The sequence below is a fragment of the Ursus arctos genome, unplaced genomic scaffold (genome assembly GCF_023065955.2).
Source record: "Ursus arctos isolate Adak ecotype North America unplaced genomic scaffold, UrsArc2.0 scaffold_3, whole genome shotgun sequence".
Classification (NCBI taxonomy): Eukaryota; Metazoa; Chordata; class Mammalia; order Carnivora; family Ursidae; genus Ursus; species Ursus arctos.
Window position 1 is genome coordinate 38,752,731 of NW_026622985.1, and position 23,852 is coordinate 38,776,582.

The window sequence follows — 23,852 nt, forward strand, 5'->3', positions numbered from 1 at the left end:
CATTGCCTGCTGTTCCTTCCTTATAACACTTCCCAGTTTTTTTCCTCGGGTTTTGTCTGTACTATAATCCCAACCAAAGCAGCCCCATGTTTATTCTCCACTCTGTCTGCTGCCAAGCATTGTGCCAGACACACTATAGAGACTCAAATATTGTTTGAATAGATGAATGCGGTTGACCTTCTGCTTCCTAATTCATTTCTTTCCTCTGTATTATACTGCCTTAGCCATTTTTACAATTAGGATGCACATTTTTTAACTGCAAAAATGAAGGTCACTATTTATACCCATATGGCTGAACTTCTTAAAGCCATTTGGTATCTTCACATGTACTTACAAAATTCTTAAAATATTTGTAGTAGACAATCATCTTTTGATGTATTTGAGCCAATATGAATTAAGCCCGTGAGGAATTTTTTGACTTACTACTAAATGAGGAAAGGAATTCTTGAAAGTTTCAGATACCACTGGAAACTCTTTTGAGCCAATGATATGCCAGATAATATATCATTTTTTAAATGATAATTTTTAATATTTGTTAATATTAATTGACTCAATTCTTGAAGCCTCTTTCAACTAGTCATTTATTTTTCCACAGTAACATTAACTAAATTTAACAGACTCTGTTATGCTACCAAATGTATCAAAATACACCCTATGGTCAGTCTGCGTTTTGTTTGCCATCTCCATATAAAATGACATACAATTAATGTTTTCAAAAAGAGACAACATTTTAGCAATTTTTAATGCATTCCAGTGCATTTGGTAATGGGGCTGAAGTTACACAAATGTGTGGTTTTACTGCAGGAAGTCTCCAGTTCCTAACATCAACAGTTGGTCTGGTGTCTAAAATGTTCACAGTTTGGTTAATATGCTCAGTGCCAAATGTATGACTTCCACCAAGGAAGATGGAGTCAAATGACACATCTGGTGGTCTCAAAATGACAATAGAGGATATGCTGAATCAAGCTTACTGTTACTGAAATGCTTGTTAGCAGTTATTTCTCTGAGCATTGTTAAGAGAAAGGGAGAAATTTGTAACATCTTGACAGGGAATAATGCACTTGGGTTTGGAAGCCAGGAAATCAGTATAAAAATTGTAATTGCCTCTTCTTTTATTCAGTCATCAAACTTAACAGAGAAAACAACTAGAAAGTCAAGTCTACTTTTAGAATTATTAGGTCAAGTATCAGTATTTCTGAAGGAAAGTTTTTTTCAAAAGCTATATATATTCTGGCAATTCTGTCATATTTTACTGCCAGCTTTATTAAAACTGCTTTCTCAGTTTGCAAAGATAATGATTTCTCTTGGTATTTGAAAAACTCTGTGTGTGAAATTCTTTTTTTATTATGTTAATCAACATATATGTGAAATTCTTAAAATGCTATTTATTAGTCTGTTATTTAAGTTATGATTAGATTTTATAACACTTGAATTTCTTAGGATAATACTGAATATAGTAGACTTAACTAACATTCTCAAATTTCATGATAGCTGGCAAGGAAAAAGAACTAACATTTACTGAGTACTTACTGTGTTTCAAGAACTGTATTAAGGAGCCCCTACCAGTGTTATTTCACTCATTTGTCATTCGTCACAACATCTTACTGAGTAGGCTAATTCCCATTTTACAGATGAGAAAATGGGGGCACATGAGGATTAAGTCACAAAGGTACAGAACCTAAGGTGACTTTTCTAAGACAGCATAGTTGGGGAGCCCTTAACCTGTACTTCATATTGTCATTTCCACATGTTCAGCATGGTTCACTGCAAAATCGTCCGTAGCGGTCAACACAGAGAAGTTCATCCAGAATAAAACTAAGGAGCATGGCCAAGAGGAAGAAAACAAGCCCGAGACTGTAGTCCCAGTGGATGACTGGAGGTCTTGTGAAGGAAGGGTAGAGTTAATACAACTGCATTACTCAAGCCCATAACATTCAGTCATTCAGCAGCATTTATTGTCTGTTGTGTGCCAGGTATTCTGCTACGACACATACAGTTAACTGGACAGGGACTTTGCCTCATGGAGCTTACATTTTAGTAGGAGCAACAGACCAAAAACTAATCTATTTTTTTTTAAAGATTTTATTTATTTATTCGACAGAGATAGAGACAGCCAGCGAGAGAGGAACACAAGCAGGGGGAGTGGGAGAGGAAGAAGCAGGCTCATAGCAGAGGAGCCTGATGTGGGGCTTGATCCCATAACGCCGGGATCACGCCCTGAGCCGAAGGCAGACGCTTAACCGCTGTGCCACCCAGGCGCCCCCCAAAAACTAATCTAAAATAAAAATAGGCAAAGAGATTATTATGTCAGGCCATGGTAAGTATAGTGAAGGGTATAACCTATGGAGTGAGATAGAGAACAAGTCGGGGGGGGATCGACTAAAAGGGTTGAGAGAGCTGGCATCTATGTGGAAATGAAATTTAGGATGAGACTTAAAGAATTAGCAAGATGTGCTGAGAGCGAAGCAAGGAGAGAACTGGGGAGCAAAGGCAGATTAGAATATGGTACCTTTTCACATTCAGATAGGAAAAGATTAAAAACCCTGACAAACACCAAGTTTTGGTGGTGCTGGGCAGTAAGTCCTCACACCCTGTGTAAGTCTAAACAACTGGAGAGCATTTTGGCAATATCTAATAAATACGAAAACAATTTTGTACATATACTCTAGAACAGTTATTCTTAAGTTTTAAAAACAATGTACCCCCTTACACATTTTTAAGACGTCATAAAAACTTTCTTTCTTGACTTTAATTGTTGCAAAGGATGGAATTTCCCACATACTGCAAATATTGACATTTAAACATAAAACAATTACATCACTCTTTCAAATATATCCAGTGAAATTGAGATCCCGTAGCAATTTGGTACATGACATCACCCATTTAAAAAATACATGAACAAGCTCTTTAACAATCAGAAATTTCACATCATTCCTTTTTCTACCTGAACTCAGATTTCCATCCACTTCCCCCAAAGCATTTTATCCTTTATCTTGAAAGTCTTGTATTGATCCCTCTACCTTATTTCCTGGCAACGAAAAATATTGGTATAAATTATTTTTAAAAAGATATTTACTGTGACCCTAAGGCTAAGTGTTACAATATATCTTCTGAATTATTTTATTAGTATATAACCAAAACCATATATATTATAAATTTTTATAAATAGAATTTAAAAGTTGATTTTTTTTTTTTTTTAAGAAAGGCATCTCTTGATGAGGTGGAACAGCTTGTTTTCTTTAATTACTTCATGCATCTGAAGAGGACTATTACTAGAATGAAGCTAACAGTAAAATGAAGAGAAGATAGGGCTGGCTGGGGGCTTACAAAGGTGTATTAGTGTTTTTTAAGTGCATTATATCGAGTAGAATCTGTGTAATATTCCTGTCAAATACATCTAAATGAATCTAATCATCTAAATCATCTAATTCATATAGACAGGTTACATGAAATTTAAAGTGAATATCGATTTATGATATTTAAAAATATGTGGGCAAAAGAATGAAAATATTTGAGTCTGATTAAGTGATTGAAGCTACATATTCAAGTAAAAGGAATATGCATCAGTCATAGTGTTTTTTATTTTCTCAATCTGTTGGAAGTAACGTTGAACTTTTCACCACTCTTCCACTTTTTGTCTCAACAGATTTGCCTACTCTGAATATTTTATATAAGTAGAATAATATGTGTTCTTTTGTGGTTTATTTCACTCAGCATAATATTTTCAAGGTTCATCTGTTTTGAGGCACATATCAATACTTCATTCCTTTTTACTCCATTAATTGTTGGATATTAGTCCATTATGTGAATATACAACATTTTGTTCATCTGTTCATCAGGTGATGGACATTTGGGTTGTTTCTACCTTTTGGCTATTGTGAATAATGCTGCTATAAACATTCATGTACAATTATTTTTTTGAATACCTGTTTTTAATTTTTCTTAGTATATACCTATGAGTGAGTTAGGTATTGCTGGGTCTTTATAATTAATAAGTCTCTGTTGAACTGTTTGAGAAACTGGCCATTTTCTGCACCATCTTAGTGGTGCACCATCTTACATTCCCACTAGCAGTAGGTAATGAATCCAGTTTCTCCACATCCAAGCCAGCAGTTGTTATTATCTGATTTTTTTTATTATACCCATCCTCAGGGGTACAGAGAATCTCACTGTGGATATCTTGTGGTTTTGATTTGCATTTTCTTCATGACTAATGATGTCAAGCACCTTTTCATATGCCTACTGACCATTCATATGTCTACTTTGGAGAAATGTCTATTCACATCTTTTGCCTATTCTTCAAATGGGTTGTCCTTTTATTGTTGAGTTTTAAAAGTTTTTTTTTAATATATTCTAGATGCAAGTCCCTTATTAGATATTTGATTTGCAAATATCTTCTCCTATTTTGCTGGTGGTGTTTTCATGTTTGGCATAGTATCTATTGAAGCGTAGAAGTTTGTAATTCTGATAAGGTCTAATCTATCTACTTTTTTTCCTCTTATTACTTGTGCTTTGGTGTCATATCTAAGAAACTATTGCCAAATTTGAGGCCATGAAGATGTATCTCTGTATTTTCTTATAAGAGTTAAATAGTTTAGCTCATTTCAGACTTTGATCCATTTTAAATTCACTTTGTATATAGTGTCGTGTAACGGTCCAATTTCCTTCTGTACATTACTGTCCAGTTGTCCTAGCACTATTTGTTAAAAAAACTGTTCTTTCCTCCATTGAATGGTCTTGGCACTTTGTCAAAAATCAGTTGACCATAAAAAAGTAGGAAGATGGTGCAATAGGAGGATCCTGAGCTCACTTCATCCCATAGACACACTGAAACAACAGCTACACCTGTACAACTAACTCTGAAAATGACCTGAAGATTGGTGGAAAAGACTTTGCACAGCTAGTCATAGAGAAAAGACTGCATCAACAAGGGTAGGAGGGGTAGAGACATGGTTGGGAGAAATTGATATTAATACAATAATAGTAGGGGACTCTAACACCCCATTTACATCAATGAATACATCATTCAGAGAGAATATAAGGGAACAGTGGCTTTGAATGACACCTTAAATCAGATGGACCTAACAGATGTATACAGAACATTCCCTCCAAACACAGCAGAATACATGTTCTTTTCAAGTGCCCATGTTACATTATTTAGGATAGATCACATGTCAGCCCACAAAACAAGTCTCAATAAATTTAAAAAGACTGAAATATTATCAAGCATCTCTTCCACCCACAATGGTTGAAACTAGAAATCAATTATAAGAAAACTGGAAAAAAATACAAACACATGCAGGTATAAACAACATAGTACTAAACAACCAGTGGATCGATGAAAAGATCAAAGAGAAAATCAAAAAACACATGCAGACAAATGAAAATGAAAGTACAAAGATCCAGAATCTTTGGGATGAAGCAAAAGCAGGGTTAAGAGGGAAGTTTATTGCAACACAGGTCTATCTCAAGAAATAAGAAAAATCTCAAGTGAATAATCTAACCTTACAACTGACGGAACTAGAAAAAGAAGAACAAACAAAGCCCAAAGCTAGTAGAAGAAAGGAAAAAATAAAGATTAGCCTAGAAATGAATGAAATAGAGACTTAAACAATAGAAAAGATCAGTCAAACCAAGAGATGGTTCTTTAAATAGATCCACAAAATTGATAAACCTTTAGCCAGTCTCATCAAGAAAAAAGGACTCAAATAAAATCAGAAATGAAGGAGGAAAAGTAACAACTGATATCACAGAAATACAAATGATTATGAGTGAATGTTATGAAAAAATTACATGCCAACAAATTGGACAACCTAGAAGAAATGGAGAAATTCCGAGGAACACACAATCTTCCAAAACCGAATCAGGAAGAAATAGAAAATCTGAACAGATTACTAGTAATGACATTGAATCAGTAATCAGAAAACTCCCAACAAAAATCCAAGACCAGATAGCTTCACAGGGGAATTCTACCAAATATCTAAAGAAGAGTTAATACCTGTTCTTCTCAAACTATTACAAAAAATAGAAGAGGAAGGAAAGCTTCCAAATTCATTTCTGTGAGGTATACATGATACCATATATAGAAAACCCTAAAGACTCCACCAAAACACTATTAGAACTGATACCAAACCAAAGACACTATAAAACAAAGAAAATTACAGGCCAGTATCTTTGATGAACATAAAAGTGAAAATCCTCAATAAAATATTAGCAAATGAAATTCAACAATATGTCAAAAAGATCATTCACCACAGTCAAGTGGAATTTATTCCAGGGATGCAAGGGTGGTTCAATATGTGCAAATCAATCATAATGATACACCATATTACCAAGGGGAAAGTAAAAACTATATGATCATTTCAATAGATGCAGAAAAAGCATTTGATAAAATACAACATCCACTGATGATTAAAAACTCTCAACAAAATGAGTTTATAGTAAATATACCTCAACATAAGAAAGGTTATTTATGACAGACCCAGAGCTAACATCATACTCAGTGGTGAAAACTGGGAGCTTTTCCTCTAAGATCAGGAACAAAGCAAGAATGTCCACTTTTGCCACTTTTATTCAACATAGTACTGGAAGTCCTAGCTACAGCAGTCAGCCAAGAAAAGGGAAAAAAGGCATCTGAATTGGTAAGGAAGAAGTGAAATATTCACTATTTGCAGATGACATGATACCATATATAGAAAACCCTAAAGACTCCACCAAAACACTATTAGAACTGATAAGTGAATTCAGTAAAGTTGCAGGATACAAAATATACAAAAATCAGTTACATTTCTATACACTAATAATGAAGTAGCAGAAAGAGAAATTAGGAAAACAATCCTATGTACAATTGCACCAAAAGGAATAAAATACCTAGGAATAAATTTAGCCGAAGAAGTGAAAGATCTGTACTCTGAAAACTGTAAGACATTGATGAAAGAAATTGAAAATGATACACACAAATGGAAGGTTGTCACGGATTGGAAGAATTATTATTGTTAAAATGCCCATACCATCCAAAGCGATCTATAGATTCAGTGCAATCCCTATTAAAATACCAGTAGCGGTTGGTACAGCCACTTTGAAAAACAGTGTGGAGATCCCTTAAAAAGTTAAAAATAGAGCTACCCTCTGATCCAGCAATTGCACTACTGGGTATTTACCCCAAAGATACAAAGTGAAGAGAAGGGCCATATGCACCCCAATGTTCATAGCAGCATTGTCCACAATAGCTAAATTGTGGAAGGAGCCGAGATGCCCTTCAACAGACAAATGGATTAAGAAGATGTGGTCCATATATACAATGGACTATTAGCCATCAGAAAGAACGATTACCCAACATTTGCAGCAACATGGACGGGACTGGAGGAGATTATGCAAAATAAGTCAAGCAGAGAAAGACAATTATATGGTTTCACTCATTTATGGAACATAAGAAATAGCAGGGAGATCGGTAGGAGAAGGAAGGGAAGAACGAAGGTGGGGGTAAACAGAAGGGGGAATGAACCACGAGAGACTATGGACTCTGGGAAACAAACTGAGGGCTTCAGAGGGGAGGGGGGTGAGGGATTGGGATAGGCTGGTGATGGGTATTAAGGAGGGCACATATTGCATGGAGCACTGGGTGTTATAGACAATGAATCATGGAACACTGCAGCAAAAACTAAGGATGTACTGGATGGTGACATAACATAATAAAAAATTATAAAAAAAACATAAATAAATAAATAAAATACCAGTAGCATTTTTCACAGATCTAGAACAAATAATCCTAAAATTTGTATGGAACTGCAAAAGACCCCAAATAGCCAAAGCAGTCTTGAGAAAGAAGAATAAAGTTGGAGGTATAATTCCAGATTTCAAGATTTACTACAAAGCTATAGTAATCAAAACAGTATGGTACTGACACAACAACATACACATAGATCAATGGACCAGAATAGAGCCCAGAAATAAACCAGTGCATATGTGGTCAACTGATCTATAACAAAGGAGGCAAGAATATACAATGGGGAAAATACAGTCCCTTCAATAAATGGTCTGGGAAAACTAGACAATTATATGCAAAGGAATGAAACCGCACCACGTTCTTACACCATACATAAATGTTGTGATGCGCAATGGGCGTTACGTGCAACTAATGAATCGTTGAACACTGCTTCAAAAACTAACTGAACATAATAAAAAAATAAACTCAAAATGGATTAAAGACTTAAATGTGAGACCTGAAACCGTAAAACTCCTAAAGGAAAACATAGGTGGTAATCTCTTGGATATCTGCCTCAACATATTTATGGATAGGTCTCCTCAGGCAGTGGAAACAAAAGCAAAAATAAACTATTGGAACTACACCAAAATGAAAAGCTTTTACACAGCAAAGGAAACCATCAACAAAACAAAAAGGCAACCTAGTGAATGGGAGAAGATATTTGCAAATGATATAATCTGACAAAGGTCTAAAACCAAAATATATAAAGAACTTCATAACACCACCAAAAAACAAGCACTTGATTAAAAAGTGGGCAGAGGAAGGGTGCCTGAGTAGCTCAGTCAGTTAAGCATTGGACTCTTGATTTAGGCTCAGGTCATGATCTCAGGGTCCTGTTCTCATGGTCCTGAGGTCAAGCTCTGTGGTGGCTCCATGGGGGAACCTACTTAAGATTCTCTCTCTCCCTCTGCCCCCCCCCAGCCCATATGTGCTCTCGTGCTTGCTTGCTCGCTCTCTCTCCAAAAAAAAAAAAAAAAAAAAAAAAAGGACCTGAATAGATGTTTTTCTACTGAAGACATACAGATAGCTCACAAACACATGAAAAGATGTAATCACTAATCATCAGGGAAATGCAAATCAAAACCACAATAAGCTATCACCTGACCCCTGTCAGAATGGCTAGAATCAAAAAGACCAGAAATAACAGGTGTTGGTGAGGATGTGGAGAAAAAGAAACTCTTGTGCACTGTTGGTGGGAATGTAAATTAGTGCAGCCATTATGGAAAACAGTATGGAGTTTCCTCAAAAAATTAATAATAGAGTTATCATATGATCCAGTAATTGTACTATTGGGTATTTTACCCAAATAAAGTGAAAAGGCTAATTTGAAAAGATACATGCACCCCTATGTTTATTGCAGCATTATTTACAATAGCCAAGATATGGAAACAACCTAAGTGTGCGTCAATAGAATGGATAAAGATGTTGGGCGTGTGTGTGTGTGTGAGAGAGAGAGAGAGAAAGAATGAAATCTTGCCATTTGCAACAACGTGGATGAACCTAGAGGGTATTATGCTAAGTGAAATTAATCAGAAAAACAAATACCATATGATTTCCCTCATATGTGGAATCTAAAAACAAACAAAAATACTCTTTTTTTTGTCTTGAACTGATTTTCACATTTAAAATGTCTTTATCACATTGCTAAGAATTCTTTTGTTGTTTTAGTTTTTACTTTAATTCCAGTTAGTTAACATACAGTGTTAAATTAGTTACAGGTGTTCGATATAGTGATTCAACAATTCCATACATCACCCTGTGCTCATCACGACAAGTGCCCTCCTTAATCCCCATCAACCTGTTTCACTCATACTCCCAACCCACCTGCCTCCTCTGGTAACCATCAGTTTGTTTTCTGTAGTTAAAGAGTCTCTTGGTTTCTCTTTCTCCCTCTCTCCCTCCCTTTCCCTTTGCTCAAAAACAGACAGACTTATGTACAAGAAACACACTGGTGGTTGCCAGAAGGGAGGTGAGTGGGGGGGTGGGCGAATAGAGATTAAGAGGTGAAAATTTCCAGTTATAAAATAAGTCATAGAGATGAAAAGTACAACATAGGGAATACAGCAATAATACTGTGTAATATTGTAATAATAATAATGTGACAGATGGTGACTACACTTATTGTCGTAAGCATGGAATAATGTTGAGAATTGTTGAATCACTATGTTGTACAGCTGAAACTAATATAACATTGTGTGTCAATTATACTTGAATAAAAAATAAAACTTAGGCATCTATAAAAGTAGTTCATCATAGACACGTATGTTTATTTCTGGACTTGTAATTCTATTCCAGTGATATGTATCTGTCCTTATGCCATTACCACACTATGTTAATTACTGTTGCTTTGTAGTAAGTTTTGAAATCAGAAAATGTGAGCCCTCCAGTGTTGTTCTGTAATGTTATTTAAGGATTATTTTGGCAGTTCTGGGTATTTGGGAATTCCATATGAATTTTAGGGCCAGCTTGTCAATTTCTATAAAGAAATCAGCTGGGACTCTGATAGGAATTGCATTGATTCTATATATGAATTTGAAGACTACTGCCATCTTAATAATATCATATTCTGACTCATGAACATAGGATGTTTTTCCATTTAGATTTTTAAAAAATTTCAGCCATGTTTTGTAGTTTTCAGAGTATAAGTTTTAAATTTATTTCTAAATATTTTATTGTTTGATGCTACTGTAAATGAATTGTTTTCTTAATTTCATTTTTGGATTATTTATTGCACATGTATTGAAATACAACTGTATATTGATCTTGTATCCTCCAACCTTGAACTTACTAGTTCTAATAGTATTTTAGTGGATTTCTTAGATTTTTCTATATGCAAGTTCATGTCATTTACATATAGAGATAACATCCAGATTAGAAAGGAAATAAAACTGCCTATTATTTATTTTTAAAATCTGTTAGTGATTAACTGCCTAATTGCTCTGGCTAGAACATCTAATAATATGTTCAACAGAACAGAATAATATGTTCATCAGGCAAAAGTGGACATCCCTGTCTTGTTCCTAATCTTAGGGGGAAAGCATCTAGTCTTTCATTGTGAAAAATGACGTTTGTTTGAAGATGTCTTTTAATCAGGTTGAGAAAGTTCGCTTCAGTTCCTAGTTGTGTGAGTGTTTTTATCATGGAAGTGTACTCGATTTTTTAAAAAATTTTTTTCTGAGCCTATTTAGATGATCATATAGTTTTGTTATTCAATTGATGTGGTAAATTACATTAATCAATTTTCCCTAAACTCAGGTAAACCATATTAGTGGACAGTACAAAGCTCATGCTACCAAAAAAGCATAATATTTTACATATATTTACATGTATAGGTCTCTTTTCAAAAACAAATTAATTTTTTGATCTATGAGAAAGGAAACTGAAGGAAAAGCATAAATTGAGTAAATTTTTATGCAAGTGAAAGTATTTTTGTTTTCCTCTGTGATTACCTGCTCAGAATTTTAAAATTATTTTGAAACTTGTGATTTGCTTTACTTTTTGTAGTTGGTGATCCAGATTTTTCTATATAGCTTTTCAAGCAATCAGCGTAAAATTTTTATTTTGAACTGCATCACTTTAATCAATTTTTGTTTAGGTTTTAGTTCAAAGCAATTAAACAAATAGGAAGTAAAAAAACACACAAGGCCTTTTAAAAATTAACTGTATGCTTTGAGCATGAAAGCACTACTTTCATTTGTGCTACTCTGGGCATAAATAGTGATGATGTACTTCCCCTTTTTTTCGACATTTACAGGTCCACCCAGAAATTTGCAACTATATTGAGTCCCGGAAATGTTCTCATTCTCTTTTCTTGCCTGTGATATAATCTCTTAACATAGTTGGTTCAAGAATCATGTTAAGTCGATCCAGATCATGTATTTGAGCCTTTTAAAGGCAAAGTATCTTCTCTATTTCCTGAGAACAGACTGTAGCCTAGGTCCCAGCACCTGGTACCTTCCTGCCATTGGCCACCAAGTGCCATTAGGCTAGGGAATGTGGGCAGTTGCATCCCGTCCATTCTTGTCGCTGGACAGTGGGCCACAGAGGGCTTGTCTCAGGAAGTGTCATCACTATGTGGTCACTTTACTTTTTTAAATTTAACTAGAATATATTTGGTTAAGGTAAAAAGGTTACTTTAGAAATATATTATTCAGGCATCACAACACTGCTTTTTAGGGATTAAAAATGTCTAAATAGTCTGTAATTTCAGGGTGTCTACAATCCACATAGAATTAGCTGGATATAAAAATGACAACATGCAATGTTTTCCCTTGTCTTTGGTTTTTGTTTAAAAAAAAAAAAGTTATCGGGGCGCCTGGGTGGCACAGCGGTTAAGCGTCTGCCTTCGGCTCAGGGCGTGATCCCGGCGTTATGGGATCGAGCCCCACATCAGGCTCTTCCGCTATGAGCCTGCTTCTTCCTCTCCCACTCCCCCTGCTTGTGTTCCCTCTCTCACTGGCTGTCTCTATCTCTGTCAAATAAATAAATAAAATCTTTAAAAAAAAAAAAAGTTATCTTCCACCTTACATGTGCTTTTCTTTGTTTAGAGAGAAAAAGAAAGTAGGATTATTGGAAAAATATTCCATAACCCTTTCTGAAGGAGAAAATACTTTTGAAACAATTTGAAAAAATCTTTAGAAACAGTGCACTTACAAGTTATGAAGCGAAGTTTCCTTAGACGGTGTCAGGTTTGCGGGGCAGCATAGAATAGTGAATCAGAGTACAATCCCAGAGTTAGACTCAATTCTTTGGGTTTCAGTATTCCCCACCTGTTAAAAGTGGTATGTACATCATAAATAAAAAATTAAATAGGAGAACACAGGTAAAGAACTTAGAGCAGTGACTGGCAAGTCAGTGCCCATTTACCTATTAACCGATGTCTGCGGCAATAGACGTAGGTACGCTGTTACAACCTTAAGACTGACTTAAAATAAAGCTGATAGAATTAGAATTAGTAATACTAATATAATTTACTTATTAGTATATATCAAAGCTCATCATCTAAATCCTAACTTCCACTCTCACGGGTAGACCATAAATTAGTTTCTTTAATGAATTTACATTATCAACTCACCTACAAAGTAGGCATGGGAGAAAAAACAGAAGCTCTATTGGACTCTTGAGTATAGCTTCCATACATTTAAGAACACTTTTGGAAATTATAAGCATTGGTTTTTAAGCCATTTTGGCAGTTGATGCCATAGCAATTATTTCTAGAAGACTAAAAGAAGATCTGCACTAAGTTCTGAAAATCAACTACCTGGAAATACCAGACCTTTGAAAACTAGTGCTCAGATTACCAAGGACCATCATGTAAATGGCTGGGTGCCAGAGAGTTAACTGCTGCTGCTGCTTCCTTCCATGAGGCCTTTCTCTTCCCTAGTTCAGCCATCATGAACACCACACTGACCTATGGTGAAGTCACTGGTTGGCCAAAAGGCATCTAGGTGAGCCTCTTCCTTCTCCTATCCCATCTTCCATTTCTGTCAGGAGGTTAATTATGTTTACACTTTGACTTCTGATAACCAGTCATTCCCACCTCCAATGAATTATTTTTTTGTCCTACACATGCATCTTTCTTAATTTCTTTCTTTTTACCAGATTTTACTACTTATCTACTTTGTCACCTTGCTATTTATGGGATTGAAGCAAAAAATCTTGAATACATCTCTCCAGACTTCCTAGAGCTATTTCTAATGAAAATACCTGACAATGCACCTAGGCCAGCAGTCTTGAAAGTACTCCAAAGTACCTTCCAGATTCTCTACCAAAGTTCAGCTCCTACAACTATATTTGCTTTTTTTAAGCACTGACAGTCAAGACAATTTTAAAACGTTTAACCTGGCTTGTTGTTATTCTGATTTTAATATTAATAATTTCCCTACATGTATTTATTGCAAATATATAGGATTTCATCTCTATTGTGGACTCATTGGGCTGAGAAAATACATTCTGAGTTCTTAATAATTGTAACAGTAGTTTTTTAGGCCATAACTTGATAGAAGATTGGCACCTACATATATTTTTTTTTCTTTTTTACTCCAAAGTGTTCGTTTTTTATCATAATGAAGAGCAGTGTTAGGTATTCTTCCATGGTAGGAGTCCTTTTCGTAATCTTTGGAGTATCGTTCTAAGTTTCTTCTCAAGATACATAACTATCAATTGATACTTTGTTTCTATAGTTATTATTTATATTAATTTAAGTGCTATTTCATTAAGAATTTTTACTAGTGCAGAAGATTTGGAGTCTAAGTCTACTTGGAATTATGGTACTTTACAGCTGGATCACTGTTTCATATTCTCAGATGAATTAATTGAAACACAGCAAGCTTAAATGATTTGTGTAAGGTCACATGGTATAGATGGAGACAGTTGTCATTGTGACTTGGATCTGGTGCTCTTTCTAAGCCTTGCAGCTTAATTTTCAACTTGAAGTACAAGTAACAGTATATAATCTGATAATTAACTTCTTTTTCCCTATAAACTTAGGAATTCTGAAAAAGGATGTCCCTAAGAATTGATTCTATACTAAGCAATTATTCTTCCGTTCACCTAAAAGCACTTTTCAAGCACAAGTGTGTATTTTTGTTACTTTGTTGAGGCATTTAAAATTTTAAATTAAAAATTAAGATACGTGAATTTGAAATTTTCCTGTAAATTTGGGCATGATTGTGGCTTCTCATTTTTTTAATCGATTCTTAGCATTATTCACTCTGTATTTTGTTGGGTATACTTTCCCCAAAAGCAGGTAATAACATCTCATACCCTTAAAATAACACACAAAAGAATTACAGTATAGAGTTCCAGAGTGGGTGGAAGGTCTTAGAGATTATGGTGCTGCTTCAAACAGGACTGAAATACCATCAATTACACTCAAATTTTAATCCATAAAATATTAAGTTGGCAAGGCTTACTTTAATTATGATTTTTAAAGCTAAGCAAAGGGTGTGTTATAAAAAGGTACATACAAATTTATTATACCTTTAAAAATCATAATTCAAAATAAGCAGGAAACATATTTTGTTTCCCTCACTTCAGGCTCTTGCTAACTTTTCTCCATGTACGTAAATACTCTGTATTCCTATATTCATTGAATCCTGACAGTCCTTTTAGAATTATTTCCTGATTTCCTACCTTGTTGTTTGTACACTAGTTTAAAAATACTGTCCTACAATAGCCAAAAGGTAGAAACAACCCAAATGTCTATTAACAGCTGAATGGATAAACAAAATATGCTATATACATACATACAATAGAATATTATTTAGCTGCAGAAAGGAATGAAATTCTGATACATGATACAGCATACATGGTCTCCAAAACCATTATGCTAAGTGAAAGAAGCCAGTCACTACAGGATAACATTGCCGGATTCCATTTATAGGCGGGACCTAGATAGGCAAACTGATAGAAAGTATAATAGATAGAGGTTACCAAGGACTGGGGGAAGGGAGGAACGGAGAATTGTTTAATTGGTACAGAGTCTCTGCTTGGGATGATGGAAAAGTTCTAGAGACAGACAGTGGTAGTATCTAAACACCACGGTGAATGTACTTCATGCCACCGAATTATACACTTGAAAATGGTTAAGACAGTAAATTTTACACTGAATATATTTTACCACAATAAAAAAATATTATCCTGAGCTAGCCATAAAATAAAATAATAGCACTGTCCTTTGGTATACACCATGCAGGGACCATGCCTCTTGCCATTCCGAGTAGCCCCTTTTATTCTCACACTGGGGTGGAGAAAACACAGCTGTATTTACTTTTCCATCCCCATCTTCTATTTTGAAATACAACCTTTTTTTGCAAATGAGCGCCAAGGTCAAGTGACACAGCTCTCTACTCACCATTTTAGTTTGCCAAACATTGTTTTTCTAGCAGAGTGCTGGGTTAGGTGCAGCAAGTGTGCCTAATGCTACCACTCGTATGCCCTCAGAGTGGAATTTAATTAGCCTACCTTCATAGTTTCTGTACTCCATTTGGTATGATGCATTTCCCTTCACTTTCATCTCTATATGAAAATGTGTAGTTGTGTATTCACTACTATAGTATTTCCAAGTGTGTGGCCTATCCACACATCAAATTCAGATTACAGAGAAGATAAGGTTTTTCCTATCCAATATTTTCCCATTTCTTAAAGATTTTTTGTTTGTTTCCTGAGATTAGAAAGATGTATATATGCAAGGTGAACATGAGGTCCTATTGATAATTGTTTTTGAATTCTGGCTATGGACATGGCAATTCTGTGTACATACTATAAAGTATATATTTATGTCTTCACATAATATAAACTGACAAAATACAAACTTTTCAGTGCAAATTAAGAGCAGCAGAACAGATTAGCTTTCTGTCTTCAAACAACCTTAACATGACATAATTGCATTTTTACTGTTTATAATAACATCTAAATGTTTGTTCTTAAAAATACATGTTATACTTAGGTTATGAATTTGTTAAATGTTCATTCCATCAAATCACATGCCCAAAAAACCCCAGCAAGCAGCTATTACTTAATATCTTTAGACTTACTTTTTTATATCCCACTACTATAGTATGCTCTTTATTTCTATTCAATCAGTATCATATATGTTATGTCTATTTATCTAATTATATAAAAAGTATAATAAAATATTTATTTGTTTTCTTACAATCTTTAAAAATAGAAAGTATTCCATTTCCTTTTTGTCTGTGCAGGCAGTTGAAGTGCTTTACTGTTTTACAAAATGAAAATCCTTCATTGGAGTGAAATTAATATTTAGTGTGCTGAGATGTACAAGATCATTTTTCATTGTTTTTCTTTTGAAATTGTCTGGAAAAAACATGACCTTGTTGCATTGCGTTCTAAAGGAGTTGAATAGATATTTAAAATAAATAAAGCTATATAAATGGGAAGTAGAATCCAGTGCGACTAATAAGGGATATCAAATTCATCAGACCTGTGGTATACATAATAATAAGCTTAAAGAATTCATGTACAGAAGGCTAAGCCATTGTGTAGCCGTGGCTGCGATCAGATGCTATCGTTTTTAAGTTATTACATATTATATCCAGCTTACCATATTTAACCAAGTAACAAGATGCTTAGTTGCACCGATCCTTTGAACTCTATTTCTGTAGTGGCACAATCTATATTTTTGGACCTTCATTCTCTACTCCAGATGACACTTGTCCATAGAGAAATTGCTAAGTCCATAAAACAAACAAACCAAACCCAGACAAGTTAAATTATTTCCCTTGACGATGGTCTTTACATTGAAGGGGGAGCACTGGATTGTAAATCAGGAGACCCAGACTACGCATGTCTGCCAATTAGTAGTGATGTGACCGTAGATAGTCATTAAACTTTGAGCCTCAGAAGATGAGAACTGAAACAGTAGCTTCCCTATCAAATTTAACAGGTTGTGAGGCTCAAATGAAACAAAGTATGTGAAACTACTTCAAAAACTGTATAAAGCACTAAACAAATGTCATTTTCCTAAGCTTGTGATTAAAACTTTTCTTACCCCACCGATTTAACTGAATTAGGAAATTGATAAAATCATGCCAGTAAATTGTTTCATAAATTTTGTTTGTTACAGTTTTAATTCTGAGATCATTTAACATCTGCACGACTCTGTTTTTGTTTGTTTGGTGTGGCTAATATGCCTCTCATTTTGGTATAAATGGAAGACATGTGGGAAGTAGAAATTGGTGGGGTCATAATGTCCTAATAAAGGGCACTCCTTTTCCTCATCTGCATCCTGGACCAATGGAGAAATAAGACCAAAGAGCCAGCTGACAGAAAAACAAAATGCCCCCCTTTTGACTAATAACAGCCTAGGCTGAAGGACGCAGCTTCGTGTAGTAGCAGAAATGCACTTTCACGCTCCCAGTAACCCATATGTAGACCTGTGGGGAAAGTTTAAGTCAGCACAACAGACATTCTTAACTCTGGTAACTTGTCTCCCCCAGTCCAAGTAGAGAGCAAGAAAGAGACTTTCTCCAGGCTTCAGGACCTTGGACGGTTTAGTGTCCTTCATCTAGAAACATGGACCCTTGGCCATCGTCCACCAACTGGTAGCTCAGTCTGCTTCCTTGGGGAGGACGAGGGGGTATGGCAGACAGCCAAGGTGCCTAGAGAAAAATCCCTTTTTATGGAAACCAGAAGAGAAAGAGAGAGGTTTTCTCTATAACAGAGGTGAACAGAAATTAAATAAGTGGAATTTACCTACCCATCCCCTCTCCTATTTAGCTCTCATCTCTGAGGCTTTCCTCCCCTTAGAGTGCTTACTTAGTCCTGCCACCCTGTTGCTGGTCCTGTTCCCCACACCGCTGCCCCAAGGCATAGGCTCCACTGCAGCCCCTTTAGACTATACCAGAAAAACTGGTTCCTGGGAGAGGAGAGCTGCGTAAGGCAGGTTGATGCTATAGATTGAATGTGTTCCCCCGAAATTCATATGTTGAAGCCTGATCCCCAATGTGAGGGTATTAGGAGGTGGGGCTTTTGAGGGGTGATTAGGTCATGAGGGTGGAGCCCTCATGGATGAGATTTGTGCCCTCGGAAAAGAGGTCCCAGAGAAAGCCCTGGCCGCCTCTGCCATGTGATGTTTTAGGGAAAAGAGGGCTGTCTACGAACCAGGAGCAGGCCCTCAGCAGACACGGAATCTGCCAACACCTTGATCTTGGACTTTTCAGCCTTCAGGACTGTGAGAAATATTTTGTTGTTTTTAAGCCCACCCAGTCTATAATATTTTGTTACAGCAGCCAGAACAGACTAAGACGGTTGATTGGGGCGAATTTGGAGTTGATGAGGTTAGCTTCTCCTCTCTCTCTGTGAAAGGTGGATCTATGATTTAAAGAGAAAAAAAAAAGTTGCCACAGTCTCGTCTACATTGTACAGAACCTTATTGAACTTCTGTTTGGAGACACATTTGTGAAGTTCATTTGGCAAGTCAAGAACAATCCATCTCATTCTTTAGGAAACTAACTAGTTTTAAGTTCTATCTGTAATTAATACCATCCATGGTTCACCATGTAGGTGATAATGCAGTGGGTAAAATCTTGTTAGAAAAGAAAAACAGGTGTGGAAATCCAGCTTGACATAATAATTCCTGGCTTATTCTGAATAAATCTGAATGTAAAGTTCATAAGGAAACTGAAATTAGTCATTCAGTAAACATGTAGTGATCACCTATTATGAGCGGCATTGCTCCGATTGCCAGGGAAATGGAGATGAAAGCTATTGTCCTTGGCTTTGAGCGGCCCACGGTTTTATGAGAGTGACCGAGAATTCTAGTCCAGTATGATTTGTGCGGTGAGAGAGGTATGCACATACTGTTATGGGAATACACAGTAGGCACTTGGCCCAGGTTTGAGGAGTTACTTGGGGAGTTCTTTCTGAAAGAATCCTGGAGTGCATCCTGAAGGGCAAATTGAAATAGGCAAGATGAAGGGAGAAGGGGAAGAGAGAAAGATGTCCTCATTAAGGCAGAAGTAATCCAATGAGCCAAAGTTCAGAGCTAAAGGGAGAGCTTGGCATGTTTGTTTGGATAATGGTGAATAGCTTGGTATGGATGAAGACGTTAGGGAATAGTAAGAAATCAGAGGGGTAAGCAAGGCCAGATCATACCTTCTGTGCTACAACATGGGGTGTGTGTTTTTGTGCAAAGGCATTGAGAAGCATTAAGCAAGGAAGAGCATGTGTTAGATACGACCAGCGAGAGGGAAAATGTAGTATAGGGGGAGTAAGGCCCTATGCGGGACACTCGTGCAGCATTCATGACACAAGGCTGTAGTGGCTTGCATTAAGAGAACTGATAGTGGGATTGATGAGAAATGATGAAACTTGGGGAGACATTAAAAACCTCAATCAGTAGGATTCAAGCATTTACTGGATGGAGGAAGTGACCGGGAGAGAGAAATCAAAGATAATTCAGGCTTCTGTGTTTGGCAAACATTATATAAAAAATATACAAAAAAAGAGCATTGCGTTGGCTAGAGCTGGGCAGCACTTTGAGAGTCAGGTTCAGAACATACGGAGTTTAATATTCCAAAAGGAAAGAAAAGGTATAATAGGAGTTGAACATGTGGGTCAGGAGCCCTAAGTAGAAGTGTGGGTTCAAGATGGGTGTGGCAGTGTGTGTGTGTGTGTGTGTGTGTGTGTGTGTACGCACTCGCATGCAGGTACACACATGCATGCATCTCCGTATTTACCTACTTTCGGGGAGTGGAGTGACAGGGCAGTAGGAACCATGGATATGGATAAGCTCCTCCAAGGAAGTGTGTTGAGGAAAAATAAAGGAACAGAAGTGAAACCCTGGAGAATATCATTTCAGAAATAGACAAAAGAAAAATCAGCTAGACAGACAGAGGCAACACTAAGAAGTGGCAGAGAAGCCAGAAAATAAAAACTCAAAGGGTCACCAGTCTTAAGTGCTACAAAGGAGTCATATAAGGTTAGCAATTCAGAACGTCTTCTCAGTTTAGCACAGTGTGATTGTTAGTAACCTTGGACAAAGCAGTGTCGGCACAGGGGCAGAGATAGAAGGCAGATTGCAGTGGGTGAGGAGTGAAACAGACAGCGAGTGTCAACAATCATCTCGGCCTGGTTGTGAAAAAAAGGAGAAAGATAGTGTGGGTGTTCAGTGGGTAAGACGCCAGTGGGTGTGAAAGACGTCAGCAGAATTTTCTGTAAATGGTGAATTAACTTTATAAGAGATCAGTAGTTGGGAGCCACGTCCTAATGGATGAAGCCACGTCCTTGAAGAGTAGATATGGAATGGATGTGGAGTGCCAGGGAGAGATTTGCTTTGGGTAGGAAGAGGGCAACTTGCCTGTGGTGGCAGGAGGGAAGCGTGGAGGGGTACAGATGCAGAGAATTCTTTTGGGCACGGTAAGTAGAAGAGATCCTTGCCTGATGATTCCTGTTTCCTCTGCAGAGTGGGATGCTAGCCCACCGGCTGGCAGCGAGGAGCCAGGTGGTGATGTAGGGCGAGAGGAGAGGAGAGCAGGGGTGAAACGTGTGCTGGCAAGAATGAGGGGGAAGGCCTACAGGAAAATAACAAGATTCCTGGATAGCTTAAGGTCAGAGATGACGAACTTCTATAAACTAACTTTTTTAAAAATATTCTTAAAAAATCACAAGAATAGCCTTTTTTATTTCCCAAACCAGTATTAAACAGGATCCCATGCTGAACATACTATTTCTTGCTGGTTCCTTTCCTAAAATGCTTCTCTTTCCTCTTTCCACTGCTCCCCCACTCTAGTTGGCTGTACAGAAGATTTTCCGGCTTCAGTGAAGCCACTTTTCCAAGAATGCATGGAACAGATTACAGAAGCAAGTGCCAGCCTGCTTACTTCCCCCTCTTCACTTGCATACGTTCAGCTGGAGTTCTGAAAAGAGGAAGTCAGGAGAACTTTTTTTATTTTTTTGTTTTTTTTTTTTTAAAAAGATGGAAGAAGCAGGAAGCACAGGCAGGTGGAAATACTGAGGGGGGAAAAAGAAAAGGGAACAAATACTGAAAAAAAAAAAAATCATGAGCCAAGTTGTAAGTTGAAATGATGTCAGAAATCAGAAAGGAAAGGGAGCAAAGAAAATACCTACTTTCTAACCTGGCCTCTGAGTTTGCTACTTAAATACACGGCGTCCTCAGACTGGGAGGCCAGGCCATATGGGAAACAGGCATGCAGTGAATTCAGCTTTCTCTCCCGCCTAATTTATGTGTATTGGTGGTCAGGTGTTCCGGGCTTTTGTTTGTTTCGTCGGCCTAACCCGTCGATGTAAAAAATCAAGTCTGGGGTGCCTAGAATATCTCAGAAATAAGGGGACCGATTCAAGTGCCACAAGTGAGCACTTGTGTGTGCAGGTGTTATGTTCTGCAGACGGAGGATTTGCAGAACAGCAGCAAACGGTCGCTAGCTTTGCCAAGTAATTTCTCCCTAGTGAAAGGAGACTATTGCTTAGGACTTACCTAGGTATACGACACCAGTCCCCTGGCTTTTATCAGCTAGCCAGACATTTATTAGCAACTAGCCTCTTAGAAAAAATAAATAAATAAGGAGCCTGAGTACTGCCTTAACTGTGCTGTTGCTTCTCTCACCTTCTAACCTCTTGTCTCCTGATGCTTCTGACTCAGATTTGCCCCCCAACCCACCCCCATCAAGAAGCTGATGTAATGCAAGCAGATACCAGCTGAAGCCAGAATAGAATGGATAGTTATCTGGGGAGATAAAGTGACAGGGTTGCTTGTTCAGGCTATTGTTCAAAGGAACATGTCTTTTATTTATAGATGTTAGAATTTAAAGGCATAGACAGCCAGAGCTTGACATTACCTCTTCTTACTGTAACTCGCTTCCTAGAAATACGCTTTAGCACATAGCTACCTCCTTTGCATGTAAATTGAATGTGTTAGATGTGTGTTTTATACCTGGCTTCATATTCTTCTAATAGGTTCTGTGGCTGTTTTGGTTAAGGTTGGTTTCTAAATTTTAATGCTTCAATATTTTGCTTTTATAGGACACTGTTTTATCTCTGCTTATCTGAGGCACGGGTTGCCTTAAAAAGCAGGAGGTTTAAAAAGATGCCAAATATAGATGATGTTCGTATTAATAAAATATTCATACTTTGGTCGGGTATGGCTAAGTAGATGAAGTCTCCAAATTGTTAGCGGGTTTGCAAAATTGGCACCCCTTAATAGATTTCATGGTGGTTTGGGGGGCTTCTGTGCCAGGAAAAATGTAGTCTGTTCTTAAACCTGCATTTCCTTGCTTTCAAATACCCAGGAGTGAGGTTCACAGGATGCCACTAACCTTCTGTTGCTCCAGGGAAGTGACTTCATTTTTCTAAGCCTTTACTGAAAAGTGTTATGTGCCTTGTATTCTTGGACTGTGTTTTTTTCTGAAGCTCTAAGATTTTACAGATTGAACCTCATGAATCTTTACAGCCTCTCTGCAAGAAAGGGAGGAATAGTGCCTATAAACCTTTTTGAATTATTTGAAACAAAGATAATAGCATGTGAGGAATACAAGATAAACTTGGCCAGCCCATTTTTTAACAGGTTAACTGATGAACAAGAAATAATTTTTATACAAACATAAAAATAGCTAATTAACTGTAAACTTTGTTTGTTGTAATGATATAGAGAAGGAAATTTATCTTCTCCCCAAGATAAAAAAAAAATTCTGACACGGCATACTCCTATTTAAACCATGTAAGGACAAACATGAATTTGAAAAAGAAGTATTAAAGCTAGATTATAAGAAGGAACTTATACTCAAGAACATTGTCATAGCAGCCCTTCTGCGAACAGGATTAATCACAAAAAATAACGAATATGCTTTATGAACGTAATATTTGAAGTAATTTTTAAAAATTTGGCTATTAACCATAAGGTTAATTGATTCTTTTCTTCTTGCTCCATTGTGGTTAACATACTCATTCTTCTCTTTAAAGACCCATTTTATTATGCAAATGAAAAAATTGAAAGACTGTGTGTGTAAGAGAGAGGGCTGCTTTTTGCCGGGGAACTCATGCACCTGTTTCAGCCCCTCAGCCCCCACCTCTGCTTCCACTGGCTGCCAAGCTAGACTTCGCGATCAGAGAGGCGGGTGTGGGGTCCTTGAATTTTGACTCACATTTTCTTTGTGACTTACTCTTGTTTTGCCTTATAATTTCTCCCCTTCCAGCTCTCAGCATGCCAGCAGCAGCTGCATCGTGGCACTCACCCTGCTGCCAAGAGGGCACGCAGCCTCCTTGGAGACTGTAGTGTCGCACTCGAGCCAACTGTTAAGAGATAGATGTTGGAGGAATACATACAGCACAGCTGAAATTCAGAGCCTTCTAGGAGGCATTTGGTGGAACACTTTGTCCATGCTATTTTTAAGTTAATTTTTGGAAACTTTTTAGTTTGGACAGTTTTCAAACATGTACAAAAGTAGAAAGCCTACCGTAGCACATTCCCCTATACCTTCCACCTCTCCATTTCAACAATGATCAACTTATGGACAATCTTGTTTCACTGACCCCGGTGTTTCCCTGTGCTTTATCCAGACTACTGATATATTCATTTCCAGGGATAAGTATTTCATAAATTACAGTTACT

General features: G+C 36.9%; 1 protein-coding gene and 1 long non-coding RNA gene across 3 annotated transcripts in view; one reads left to right on the forward strand and one right to left on the reverse strand.

Moving 5' to 3' along the window:
• The window catches only part of UMAD1 (UBAP1-MVB12-associated (UMA) domain containing 1), a 217,107-nt gene that overhangs the window by 186,718 nt on the left and 6,537 nt on the right, over positions 1-23,852 (forward strand). The gene's annotated exons all lie outside the window — the stretch shown is intronic.
• Positions 1-23,852, reverse strand: part of LOC123001414 (uncharacterized) — a 227,578-nt gene that overhangs the window by 104,767 nt on the left and 98,959 nt on the right. The window contains exon 2 of the long non-coding RNA XR_008956304.1: positions 12,419-12,534. This is a non-coding gene — a long non-coding RNA (uncharacterized LOC123001414). The remainder of the gene's footprint in view (positions 1-12,418; positions 12,535-23,852) is intronic.